Raw genomic sequence first — 13,120 nt, 5'->3', positions numbered from 1 at the left:
ACCCACATCCCCCCACATCTTCGTGTCATCAGCAAACTTGAACAGGGTGCTTTCTACCCCCTCATCCAAGTCACTGATGAAGATGTTAAGGGTGTGGGAAGGGCAGACAGAAGCCCCTGCAGTGAGGGAGGGAGTGGGGCAGGAGCTGCCCAGCCAGGCAGGGCTGCCCCTCCTCCCACGACAAGCCGCTTTTGGCTTCATTCCCCACTCCACCCTGGCTGTGCAGCCCCTGCCCTACTCGTTCCCTCATTGCTGGAGCCTCGATCTGCCCTCCTCCACCCCTTCCCCTACAACAGACTTACCAGCTGGCCCCACTGCTCTCCACACATGCACAGGACGTTTACTCGGTGGCATTATTGGCCACATCAGCCAAAAAAAAAAGTGAACTGCCAATACAATCAATTTTCCTTACATCAGTGCTGATTCGATATGGGACCCATGTATTGGGGCACCTCTAGAAATGACTCAGATAGCGTTATCCCAGTAAGATCAGAATCAAACCTTGAAACTCAAACTTCTTTCTGTAAGGGTTTTGATTCCCTGATCACGCATTTCGGAAAATTTTAACTCGCAATTTCTTCTGAAAGGTGAAGATTTTATGTTGTTAAATTTGAAATTTAGAAAGTGTTTTGCAAAAGTCTGCTCATCAGAATTTAAGTTTTAAAATAATTTGACAGGAAGGTGCCGTGGTAGGGATCCTATTATTAAAATGTGTGCACCTAGAAACAAGTACGGGCAACCCCCACTTAGCGTTTTTAATTAGTTCCTGAAAAACTGAGCATTAAGCAAAATTAGCATTAAGTGAAAAAGTATTCAACGATCCAAGATGGCAACTGCAATGGTTTTCGATGACCCAAGAGGGTGACCGTGAGCATTATTAATGAAACTCACTGAGCGCCAAGTGAAATCAAGTATCAATTTAAAATAAGCATTATAGCAAAATAGCACTAAGTAAAACAGCGTTAAGCAGGGGTTGCCTGTAGTGCTTCACAGTTTGTATATATTAGTCCATACGGACAAGCAAATTTATATGCAAGTGTGACGTTCCACTGTGGTTAATGGGTTAAATCTACTTGTTACCAATGATCTTAACTTAAATTATATACCCCTTAGGACAGCACCCAAGCAAAATGGTCTCGAACAGAATTTCGGCCTAATGAGGCACTACTTTAATAAGTTGCTTGAGATTATTCTCAACTGAACATCAACTTAACTCCCCCAAAACAGCTGCTTGGGAAAAACAGAGGATTACCCTCTAAAACTCAATTAGTCACAGCAGAGTCAGTAAAAGGATCCCTAAACAGAACCCAAAACGTCTAAATGAAAAAAAAAAAAAAAAAGAACTTCCTGCTACAAAAACTTTTAAGATGGGAAGATTATGGCCTGTCTTGCCTTGAAGTCTCAAAATACCAAAAGTGAGGCAGCAGAATCCTCTTGGAGGCCGAATAAAACTAATATTTAAGAGAGCATCTTTTAGCCGTTTTGCAAATGCCTACGATGAAAACATCTGAAATAGACTATGGAAGCAGCTTGGTCTTCAACAGTACAATCCTTGGCATAGCCTTTTAATTTTAGAATGGCCAAGAAAACGGAAGCGTCTCAGATGAATGTGCAAAATTTACCTTTTCATTGAAACATCTGGTCAGTAGCATATTCAGTCCTTACTAACTGAAGACACTACTAGCAAGGAAAAAACACCTATGTAAAGTCAAGAACAGAGATATTCAAAAGAACATTTTATTAGCTTTGCCATGAACATAACAATATCTCCAAGAGTCCCAAGAGTCAGACACTGATATTATTTTGTCTAGTTCACACCAACCCAAAATAGCTGCAAAAGGTAGGTTAGCTAGATGCAGCTAGTCTTTAGACTCAGACAAAGATGGCAATTAAGTAGTTTTCTTTAGGCTAAATTAAAACACTAAATCCTATGAACCTAGAAGTAGGTTCTTCTAGTACATGACAGAATAAGCAAGAGTTGACTGATCCTAAATATCCACCATGTAAACAAACAAGTTGGCAAAGGAAAGATTTCCAAAACAAGATCAATGGGGTATCCTAGTTCTGTAATCAGGCATCCTGAGAAAAGCTAACTCTCCTCAAGTGACTTGTAAAGGAGTTACTGACCATAAGCAGGCAAGGTTCTTTGAGTAAATGCAATATCTTTTATTAGACCAGCTGAGTAGTTGGAAAAACTAAACTATTAGCATTATGACCATTAGCACTATGACCATTAGTACATGCTTTTACAGTTCTACCTCTGCATAAGCACATTGGTGAAGTGTAAACTCGCAACTTCCTAGTTCCTTTCTACTGCATTTGGCTGCAGGCAGAAAAATCCCAGGTCATAGGGGTATTGTTTGTTTCAGACACGTAGCTTCTTTTTCTTCTCGTAATATAGGCTCAATGGTTTCATTTGCCAGTAGCCCTTGCTAACAAGTAGGCCAAGAGTACTCAAGAGTGAGATGCCAGAGTGGGACCGAAAGCTCCTTTGAAGACTTAGCCTTGAAGCCTTATGCAAACACCGCATAGATAATTGAAGTCCAGAGAGTGATGACAGGTGTTTGTAACAATTCATTGGAAGTTATCTGTAACAATGTATTTGTAACAGTCCATTCATATTTAGCTCCAACAGATTTTGGTACTGTTGAGGCAGAGTGCCTGGTGCAGGGATACTGAGGTTCATCTGAAACCAAATCCTTCCAAACAAAACCTGGTATCACTAGTTAGCCAGCTAGGGTCCAAGGACCCCAACAAGATAAGCATCCAAATGTTTCTTAAGCATCCTATATGCCACTGTGCTACTGAAAAATGGTTCATGGCTTAGGTACATCAGTCATATTGATAGATTTATAATCTCAGGCCATCTACAACCAAAACTCAACTCTCAAGAGTTACTGCAAAACAGGATTCTTCCCCAATGAGTCCCTTGTCCTGACACTACTCTCTAAACTACTCAAAATCCACGAGGCATCACCCTCGTGACTTTATCAAACTACCTTTACTTAAGCACCTGGAATTGCCTAGAGAGTGGAAGAGAGTCCTGTAGTATTGCAAATATTATTCCGAGCAATATTAGAGCCCTCACCATAACAGCACTATAAACAAAGCCAACATTTTCTTCCTCTTGATTCCTGACCTTGCTATCAAAAGAACCCAACTGCCCTCTGTTCATTGGTGAACTGTGGTGCAAGTTAAATACCATGGCTTGCATGGCAGCCCCCCAAACGTATCAGAGGTGATTAGGCTAGAATGAATAGAGCAGGATTCACAAAACTTAGGACAACAACCCAGAACTTGGAAACCACGAAGAACCTGTAGTTTTGACAATAACATGATGAAGAGCTACTGACTCTTTGCATCTCAACCTCGCTTATGAGATTCTCTCATTCAGTCAGAGCACAGCTACAACATATAGAGAGCTCAACAAGTGCTTGAAGCAGCAATGGTTGGCAAAGCCCTTTAAACAACATCACTTCGTTAGCTATAAAAATGCTGGTCGGCTCAAAGTTCCTGCACTGGAACAAATGGTGCTGGCATCAAATTCTGTTGATGGGTGGTCTTGATCAACTCAGCAAGTGCCCAAGGGATTTAATCTATGGGCCGGATAACCTCAGGAGTCTTCCTCAGGAAGACTTCTTCAGCAGTCTGAAAAAAAGACCTCTCGTTTCTTCAGCTTGTGCATAACATTACCCATGCAATCCATGGTTGAAATCAGAGACAGAGTTGGCTCAGTCTTGGACTCTGTTCTACCACACAAGTTTTGAAGCTGCCAAGGAAGTGCTGCTCTTTCTTGGAAGTGAAACAAAAACAACAACAGAGGGATACTACTGCATCAAGGAATGTTGAATAAAACCCATATACACAGCTATTAAATAGATGCAGAACCACTGAGGCCCCCAGGCTTCAATCTTTGTTAAGAACAATGCCACAACAGCATCAGACATAGCGAAAGAACCTCACATTGTGGAGATTAGAGGTTCACAACCAGAAGCAGCTGACAGATGACAAGAAAAACACCAAAGGCAAACCCCAGGTTTCAAACTAACAGGTTTAAATGAGGCAGTAGTCCTATGAAAAGAATGTAATCTTGTACTTCAATACCATTTCAGAACATATGCTTAAACTGGGACAATTAAGCATAGAGGGTAACCATACAAAACCATGTTTAGTAATTTTGCAATGCTAATTATGAATCCTTAAGAGTCTTACAAAATAAATAAACCAGCACAGCTAACATCAAAGCTTGAGTAAAATTTTTGCTAGGAGGTGGAAAAAAAAATAAAATCTTGATTTCTTCGGCAGGTAGTTTCTGAGTGTTTTTTTGTCAACTTAGGATGGGATTTTCTGATCTGGGTTTTGTCACCATCTTGCAATGTGGTTTGAGAACAGAGCTGGTGAGACTCAACAACTGGTAAAGAGGAACGCTCTTGTAGGGAACAATACTAGGCCAGCTAGGCCCCTGGCAAATTAAGGGGGTAATGACATCGCAATCCGCAAACAGACTACCTATCAGAAAACTGACAGGAAAAGGAAGTTTCCTCCATGTTTCAGTGGCTCTTCCTATTAAAAAATAATTTAGCCAAGTTATCAGTGGGACAAGGGACAGAAGAAAAAGAGTGGCTGTTAGGGATGCACGGACAGAGGTTTTGGGGGCCAATACTAACAGCTGATTTTTAAGGCGGCACATTGGCCGATGCCAATCTGATTTCTGATATGCCGCCTGGCAGCTTGAATAGCAGCGTCTGGCTGGTAAGTCTGTTGTGGTGGAAGGGGAAGGGAGAGGGAACAGGCAGGTGGGGGCAGATCAATGCCTCTGGTGTGAGGGAGAAGTAGGGCTGGGGCATGGGACAGAGCAGTGGCTCATCCAGGGGGGTGGCTCCTGCTGCTGCACACACCCTGGGAGGGCACGGGGCAAGGAGCGCATGCATCCCCCCTCCCCCACCGATCTGCATGGGGTGAGGTTGGGGTGCACCTGTGGGCTGGAGCAGCACTGGGCTCTTCTTGGCAGGGGCTGGGCTGGGCAGCAGCACTGGAAAGCTATGGGGGGGCACTGCAGTCACCCCACAATTCACCATAGTAGTCCCCATCCTTGCCCCAATAACCACCCTCCCAGTGCCACCACTGCTGCTCACCCCAAGCGCAGGCCCGGCCCAACCCTGCTTCTCTATATACCATGAAGAGCTGGCCCCAGCTCGCAGTGGCAGCCCAGCCTGCCCCATGAAGTTCTGGGGGCACGCCCCACCACTCCCCGGGGTGTGCACAGCAGCAGGAGCCACCCCCCATGACGCACCGTGGTTGTCTCATGCATGCCCCACTCTGCTGGGCAGAGCCTGCCCAAGCCCCACTCCCTCCCTTACTGCAGGGGCCTCAATTTGTCCCCCACACCCTTTCCCTTCCATCGCAACAAACTTACCAGCTGCATGCAGCTCTCCAAGGCTGTGCCAGGCTGTGCTCCTTGCCACTTACGTGCTGTGCTGTGGCCACACACATGCACAAGTATTTATCGGCCAAATTATTGGCCACATCAGGCCAATTTCCGATACAGTTAATTATTTTATATCAGTGCTGAACCAATATCGGACCAATGTATTGGTGCACCTCTAGCGGTTGGTTGTTCTTACAAACCAGGAGCAGCAATACTGCCGTGGCTAGAAGATGCTCTACTGCCAAAGCCATCACTGCTACAAGTTTCATAGTTTGTAGGGTCGGAAGGGACCTGAGCAGGTCATCGAGTCCAACCCCCTGCCATGGCAGGAAAGCGTACTGGGGTCAAACAACCCCAGAAACGTCGTCATCTAGCCTCCTCTTAAAGACCCCCAGGGTAGGAGCCAGCACCACTTCTCTTGGAAGTTGGTTCCAGATCCTAGCCACCCTCACAGCAAAGTAGCACCTCCTGATATCTAGCCTAAATCTACCCTCTGCCAGCTTGTGACCGTTATTCCTAGTCACTCCTGGTAGGAGGAACAGGGACTCCCCAGTGCCTGCTGGTCCTCTCTGACAAGTTTGTAGCAGGCCACTAGACCCCCCTCAGCCTTCTCTTGTGGAGGCTGAACAGGTTCAGGTCCCGTCGCCTCTCCTCGTAGGGCCTGTCCTGCTGCCTCCTGATCATGCGAGTGGCCCTCCTCTGGACCCTCTCCATGTTGTCCACATTCCTCTTGAAGTGCGGCGCCCAGAACTGGACACAGTACTCCAACTGCGGCCTGACCAGTGCTGCATAGAGGGGGAAGATCACCTCCTTGGACCTGCTTGAGATGCATCTGTGGATGCATGACAAGGTGTGGTTGGTCTTCCTGACTGCATCCCCACACTGCCGGCCCATGTTCATCTTGGTATCAATGATGACTCCAAGATCCTTTTCTGCCTCTGTAGTTCTTCTTGTGTGGTCTCTGCCTAAATGAGACTTCCGACTTCAGATTCCTCAACTCATGTTCTGGTCTTGCTTTGCAGGGAATATAACCTTCACATCCCTGCCAAATACAGCAAGGTGAAGGACTGCATCTTGTGCATTAGGTAGTTATTGATGGATTCCCTCTGGAAATGTGTAGGTAAGGAACAGCTGGCCAGACTGCAAAGTACAGCAGAATCCAGATAGATTATTTCCAGGTGGTTTGCAACCCACTTAGCGTATTTACTCACATACCACCTACCCAAGACAAGACGCACCTTATTTTCAGACGGTAAAATGAAGAAAAGATTTTCCTTGACATCAGCGAAGAAACCAGTAGGTCCAGTAGGGGCAGGCAGGGACCTATGATCTGTGGCTGCTCCATTAAAGCTTTCGCTGTGAGCTATGGACAATCCCTCCCTCAGCAGCAGTATAGCTTGCAGGTGTCCCTTCAGCACATGGAGGGCTAATTTTCTGCAACCAAAGTGAACAACAGGTACAAGCCCTGGCATCATAGGAGGAGCAGCGAAGCTCCTAGGAGCTTGGGAGGATTAAGTCCACCAGGTTTAAGAGGAAACACAAGATGGTGATCAACAGCTTTTCTGTGGAGCACGGGGGCATCCAACTGCCACCCTGGTTCTTCGTCACAGGAGGTCTAGGTCCTGTCAGAATCTGGTCAGATATTACAGAAATATTGCAGAAAGTTTGCCAAGACTCATCCCATCCTCTCACTGCCTCATGTAGCATATCTACATGGTTTTTAAAAATGCTGCCAGGCATGATCCCGAGCAGATCAAAAGTGACTAGGGGACTGTGCGAGAGACTGAAAAATGCAGGGGCACAGTTATCTGCAGGGACAAGCATGGTATGATGTTCCAGCAAGAACACTAATGCTAACCTTGGCCACGCTAAAGCGTCTAGGCCAAGCCACAGAAGTGTGGTTAAAGCAGAGGCCTCAAAATCTATTTCTAAATGACTGCAGATTAGATTAGTTGTAATGTATGTAAAAGTTCAATCAGCAAAGCAGTTAACATGCTCATCTACCTTAGCACAAATATCAATTTAAAAACAAAGTAAGTCCTAATGCGGCATATTAAACAAAAAAACCCCTCTAAAATGAATATGCTGAATACTATAATTTAAGTTTAAGAATATTAGTGATTAATGTAACCAAATATCAGATGTAAGAAATTTAACAAAAATCATCTATTGGAGCAAATTTACATGAGCTGTAAAAACAAAAGCAGCATTGCCAGTAAAAACCATCACACATGGAAAAAGAAAGCAGGACAGTCGCAGGTTGCATTCCAAAACTGAGAAGGAAGGAGATAAGAAATCTTTCCTACCAAAAATTGTAATTTTCAGGATATAAATCTAGCTGATTGGTGCCTTCCAAGGCCATTTAAAAACCGATTCTCTCCATTTTCCCCTGGTCTTGATGAAACAAGGAAATTTAAATAAGCTACAGTACATGCATCAGAGTAAGCAATGCATGAATATGGGGTATAGACTGGAGGGAAAATTGTAGAAATAGCAAAACCAAAGTTGACTTGCTGCCAGTCTGCACACCACCTGTCTTCCCTCACCAAGTATCCCCAAGTCAGTATAGGTGTACTGTCAACAGGTAGCCAGACAGGTTGGGGTAAAGGTTCATTTTTGGTTTTTGGGGTGGAAACAATAAATGGTTAGGCTTTAGATCCATCTCTCTCTTTTACCAGGAGCCAACCTACCAGACAGTTATGATCTAAGTAACAAGGCCCATCTGAACAGATACAAAACCCAGACAAGCCAGGAGAAGAGCACCTTTACTCAGGTAACGATCTAGTGAGGTTTAAACAAAATTCAATGAGGAGTGGAGACAAAGGCCCTCAACAAGGAAAGAGCAAGGTAACATGGAAAAAAAATCCAAACAAAGAAAAGACATACAGATGATCTTAAGGTTGTACAAGAAAAATGATCAGGGTAAGAGTTACTCATCTAGGATACAGATACACTACTGCCACAAGTATAGGGAACACATGGCCGAAGTATAGACATGACTAGTTATATTATAGTCTGTTTAGGAAGGACAGGCAGAGGAAAGAGAGGTGCTGCCTTATATATTGACAATATACACATTTGCTCTGAAAGCCAGAACTTAGATAAACAAGTAATAAGTAAGAACCAACATAAAAATTGTCAAAAGCAATTATGCCTAACAAACCCAATTCCTTCTATAAAAGGTAACAGGTTTGAAACGGGGACAAAGCATAAGTGGTAAATGTTGACTTGTTTCAGTGTCAAAAATTGTATTTCAAGGAAGCTAAGAAAATATGGTCCAAGTCAGTGGTGGTCGGCCTTTTAGTATCAAGGGCAGGTCTGCAGGCCAGACTGGCCCCTGCAACTCTGGATCGGGACTCCACACCACCTCCAGCTGGCCCCCTATGCACCTTGGGGCACCTCTACCCACTGATCTGGTATGCAATCTAGCTCATGGAGCAACCCATGGGTCCAGAAATTTGGCAGCAAGGGAGCAGCAATTGCTGCTACCACTCACCTGCTGGCAAAATGTTGGACCTGTTGGTACCTGTGCAGGCTAGAAGGCATAGCTCCACAGGCCAGATCTGGCCCACAAAAAAGATTGCTATTAAAAAAAAAAAGAATGACCATCAGTCATTCTCTGTGTCCAAAGAGGACTGGACAAGAAGTCCTGGATTTAAATTGCAACAGAAGAAATTAAGATTAGTAATTAAGAAGGGAGAGGGTATTAAATCACTGGAACAGATTACCTAGAAACGTTGTAAAAACTTCCAACAGAAATTCTAAGCATTTCCTTAACCTGTCTTTGTTGTGGCTGCTTCAGGCAAAAATGATACTTCTTTCAGCAGGGGGCTGGACTAGATAACGCCATTAGACCTCTTCCAGTCCCCAATTAAAACTAAATATCACAGCTACAAGGGTTACACCATCAAGTTTAAGTCACATCTCTCTCATGATCTCTAAACAGTAAACGCTCCCTGCAGTACGGAGCATGAAGTAAAATAAAGAGTAATATTTCAACGCCCCCCTCCCACTGTTTTCTTCTGCCATATTTTGTATATGGAAGTACATGCCTGATGAACTAACTTCACATATGGTGGTTCTTCCCTTGCTGAGGAAAGCCTGCAGAACTTATCCCAACAACACACTACTATAAGAGTGCTACAGATAAAGGTGGGAGACCCTCTCACCAAAAACATAAAAACACAGTTGCTTTTGTAGCCCAAACACCTAAGGCCTCAGATTATGACAAAAACCAAACCAAACCAAACAAAAAAAAACACACACGGCCAGAATAATCTCATTTCCACTACTTCCAAACTTACAAGACTTGCCTGAAATGCAAGAGCTAGAGAAAGTGCAAAGCCCAACAAGTGCTATCGCCCCAAACATCCCCCCTTTTCACCACAAACACAAACCCAATACCAGAGCTTCACATTTTGCCAAGCTTCTATAAATCACAGCAAAAACCAGCATCCTTCTAAGGCCCCCAAAAACACATTGTATTTCATTTTTCTCCTGGCACAAGTTCTCCCTTGCATACACTCTCCATCATGTTTTCAGGCTCTCCCATCCCTACTTTCTGGCATTCCAGGAATGCTGACTGAGACCTAAAAATGAATGGCAAGTAATTTAGACAGAATTCATTTACAGTATCATCAATTCCAATGCTTTTCTTTTTTCTTAAACTAAAAAATTATGAGCAAGATAAAACTTCAAACTAGCACATCCACTCTCACATTTTTTAAAAAGTGAGAAAATGACCTTTGGGATCTTTACTTAAGGCTCATACATCCCATTATCTGTTCTCACTTGCTCTCCACAAAATGCACCTCAAATACACACAATATATGCACCTTATTTGTTTGGCCTCGAAACATCAAAACCCCCAGAAGAGGGCACTACTGGCAAAAGTAGGTTTGGCATATCAATACACTCTAGTTTCAGGTACTTGACTTCCACCATTTCAGTGGTCTAAGTAGTAGATGTTTGCTGGCAAAATCTCAATATACTTCTATTTTAGTTTAAATTAGTAAAATAAGTTTATGCTTTTGTGTATATTTGACACAATTTTAAAGCAAGACATTTAAAGTATCATTTTTATACACTTAGCTTTATTTTTCTACCATGTAAATGCTCATACCACCTCCCCAAGAAAGGTTACAAAAAGGCTGAAACCTCTATCAGTTCCAGGGTCTGACATGTAAGCTTTAGCTTAGCAAACAAAGATAACTGTCCTGGAGAATGTTCTTCTTAATTTTGCCAGCAGTGAGACAAATTACAACCAGTTCATTCAGACTGGAATTAACAACACTAACAGCCAGGACAAGGGACAGAAGGGAAGCTACCATAAATACCATCCTTACCTCTCCAAAGCTGTTTCAACAGATGAAAGGTCACAGCACTCTCCCAAAATCCCCTCTGAGTAATGGGAGTACATGGGACCAGCTTGGAATTCTGCAATCATGGTCTAAGTCAAGAGTATCGAGCTGGTTTGCCTCCCTTGGCCAGATAGATGTGGACCATGGGGCTCCTCAAACCCATCTCTGGCAAGGACTGTAATTCCCAGCTGTACACTGGCTGCAGAGCCAAGAATTCACTGTTGTCTACACTCTCATTTCAGTACATCAAGTGTTGTTGATCAGATTTGTAATGTACGGGGAAGGTGAGAGCCAGCAAAAGCAGAACAGAATGGAGATGCCAGCTTGTTCAGTCTCTAGAAGATGGCCTGTTAACCAGTGGACTGAGTAGAGAGTGGAGCTTCCTAACCCTCTCCCTCAGAAGACCGAGAGAAGAAAGGAATTGTAACTTAACGCTTTCTCCTTTTATAAAAACAAGGAGGGACCAGACTCAGTGAACATTATCACAGTCCTAACTTTTATGGTACAGCTGAAACAAGTTAAGGGCAATAACTTTATTAATAGGTTTTGTACACATCAGTTAAATCCAATGATACCACTCCCCACCTGTACATGCATGAGTGGCACCAACACCCCCGGTGCTTCTACATACTAAGGCCATGCACTCCTAAGTTCCAAGAAACAGGAGAGCTACCCAACTTGAATTTTAGAAAGGAAAAACTTACAAATTTATCTTATCCTGGAATTCCATATGCCAGTATATTGAAACCCTCAAAGTTAGAGGGAAACTCAGAATGATTTCCAGTTTTACAATTTGTCTACACTACAAAATGTATATAAACAGCTGTTTCAGAATAGCTATTTTGGGAAATTTTCATGCATGAACAAGCTGTAAAGTTTTCTATAACTACCTATAGTCTGTGCCTCAGAGACAATAAAGGTCCCTCAAAACTAAGTGTTTAATACAACCTTCATTTCAGTCCTACTAACGTGTTATAAGATAGCTCTACCCCGGAAGGCCTTGTGCCCGAAATCAAACAGCTACATAAAAACCATCACCCCTGCAGAAAAAAGAGGGTGCAGGCTGGTGGACTTGCTTTCAAAGGACAGGCTTTAAAGGAAAGGGGCATGGTTCTAGTAGATGAAGACAAGGTGGTCAAGTTTAGCTGCAGAAAGTAATAGTAACAGAAGGTATATAAAAATTCAAAATGGGGGGAGGGGAGAAAAACAAAGCCCCAAAGGAATAAGGCAAGAAGATGGGAAACAAAATAGACTGAAAGTAGCGATAGAAGAGGAAAGGTTGCACAGAGATTTCAATGATGATTATGTGCCTAATTCAAGCATTTTATGTGCACGGAGACAGGAAGCCACAGAACAGACTTAAAATATAGTTACAGAAAAGTCAAACATATGCGGCAATAACTAGCGTAGCTGGTGAGAGAAGAGAGGAAAGAACAGAAAACGAAACAAGCTGCTACCACAGGTAAAGGTGAGAAGTGGCCAAGATGAGGACAAACCAATAATACAGGCTAAGCTTAAGTTAAAAAAGAAACAAGATCTTGCCAGAAAAAGCAAAAGAGGGTCAGAGGAGTACAGTAAAAGGTCACATGAAGAACACAATAAAAGTACAACTGCTGGTGCATGTAGAAAGGATTACATTTTGAACAGACTGCTGCCGCCATCCTCACGTATAGAACACAGAGTGTATGGACCAAAAGCACCAACACTCAAAGTAATTCAGTTTTAGAGAAACAGCTTGAAATGGCAGTGGGACACCCCAAAACAAAACACCAGAGACAACCAGGCTAGGCAAGGAGACGCCACAGCTACGGCAAGTCTGGTCAGAGAAGCTAGAAGTCGTCAAAACCGGAGCTGACGAAAAAGCGCGAGCAGGTGGCAAGGATGAAGCCATTTGAAGTCAAAATCAACTCTCCCTAAAAAATCGGAAGCCACCACCCATTACACAAGGTAGATGAAAGGGGGGGGAGGAGGAGGAGGAGGAGGAGTGGGTGACAAGCCCCAGCACAACCAGCGACCACTGGTGCCAGCAACAGCAACACCCGGGAGCACAGGCCTTGCTCGAGTCCACCGGTGATGCTTTGCTCCGCTGTCTCGTTTGTTTCTCTCCATTGCGATCCGCGGGGCCTACACAGACATCCCGCCTCCTCCGCACACGTGCCTCCCCGCCGGTGCCCGGCCCCCCGGCCTCGCACGAGGGAGTCGCGCGCCAGGCTCGCCCGGACAAACCCCGCCCGGCGCCGCGCCGCTCTGGGCCGGGGGCGGCTCAGGGCAGAAGCGCGATGGGGACAAAAAGCAACGAGTCGCTGCCGCGGCCCGGCCTGGCCCGGCGCCT

The 13,120-nt window shown here is 44.2% G+C and overlaps 1 protein-coding gene across 1 annotated transcript in view; it reads right to left on the bottom strand.

Moving 5' to 3' along the window:
- ELAVL1 (ELAV like RNA binding protein 1) overlaps window positions 1-13,120 on the bottom strand; it is a 60,845-nt gene that overhangs the window by 47,497 nt on the left and 228 nt on the right. The gene's annotated exons all lie outside the window — the stretch shown is intronic.

This window comes from Crocodylus porosus, unplaced genomic scaffold (genome assembly GCF_001723895.1).
Source record: "Crocodylus porosus isolate Cpor-Errol unplaced genomic scaffold, CroPor_comp1, whole genome shotgun sequence".
In the NCBI taxonomy this organism is placed as follows: Eukaryota; Metazoa; Chordata; order Crocodylia; family Crocodylidae; genus Crocodylus; species Crocodylus porosus.
This window is presented reverse-complemented; position numbering and strand designations above follow the sequence as displayed.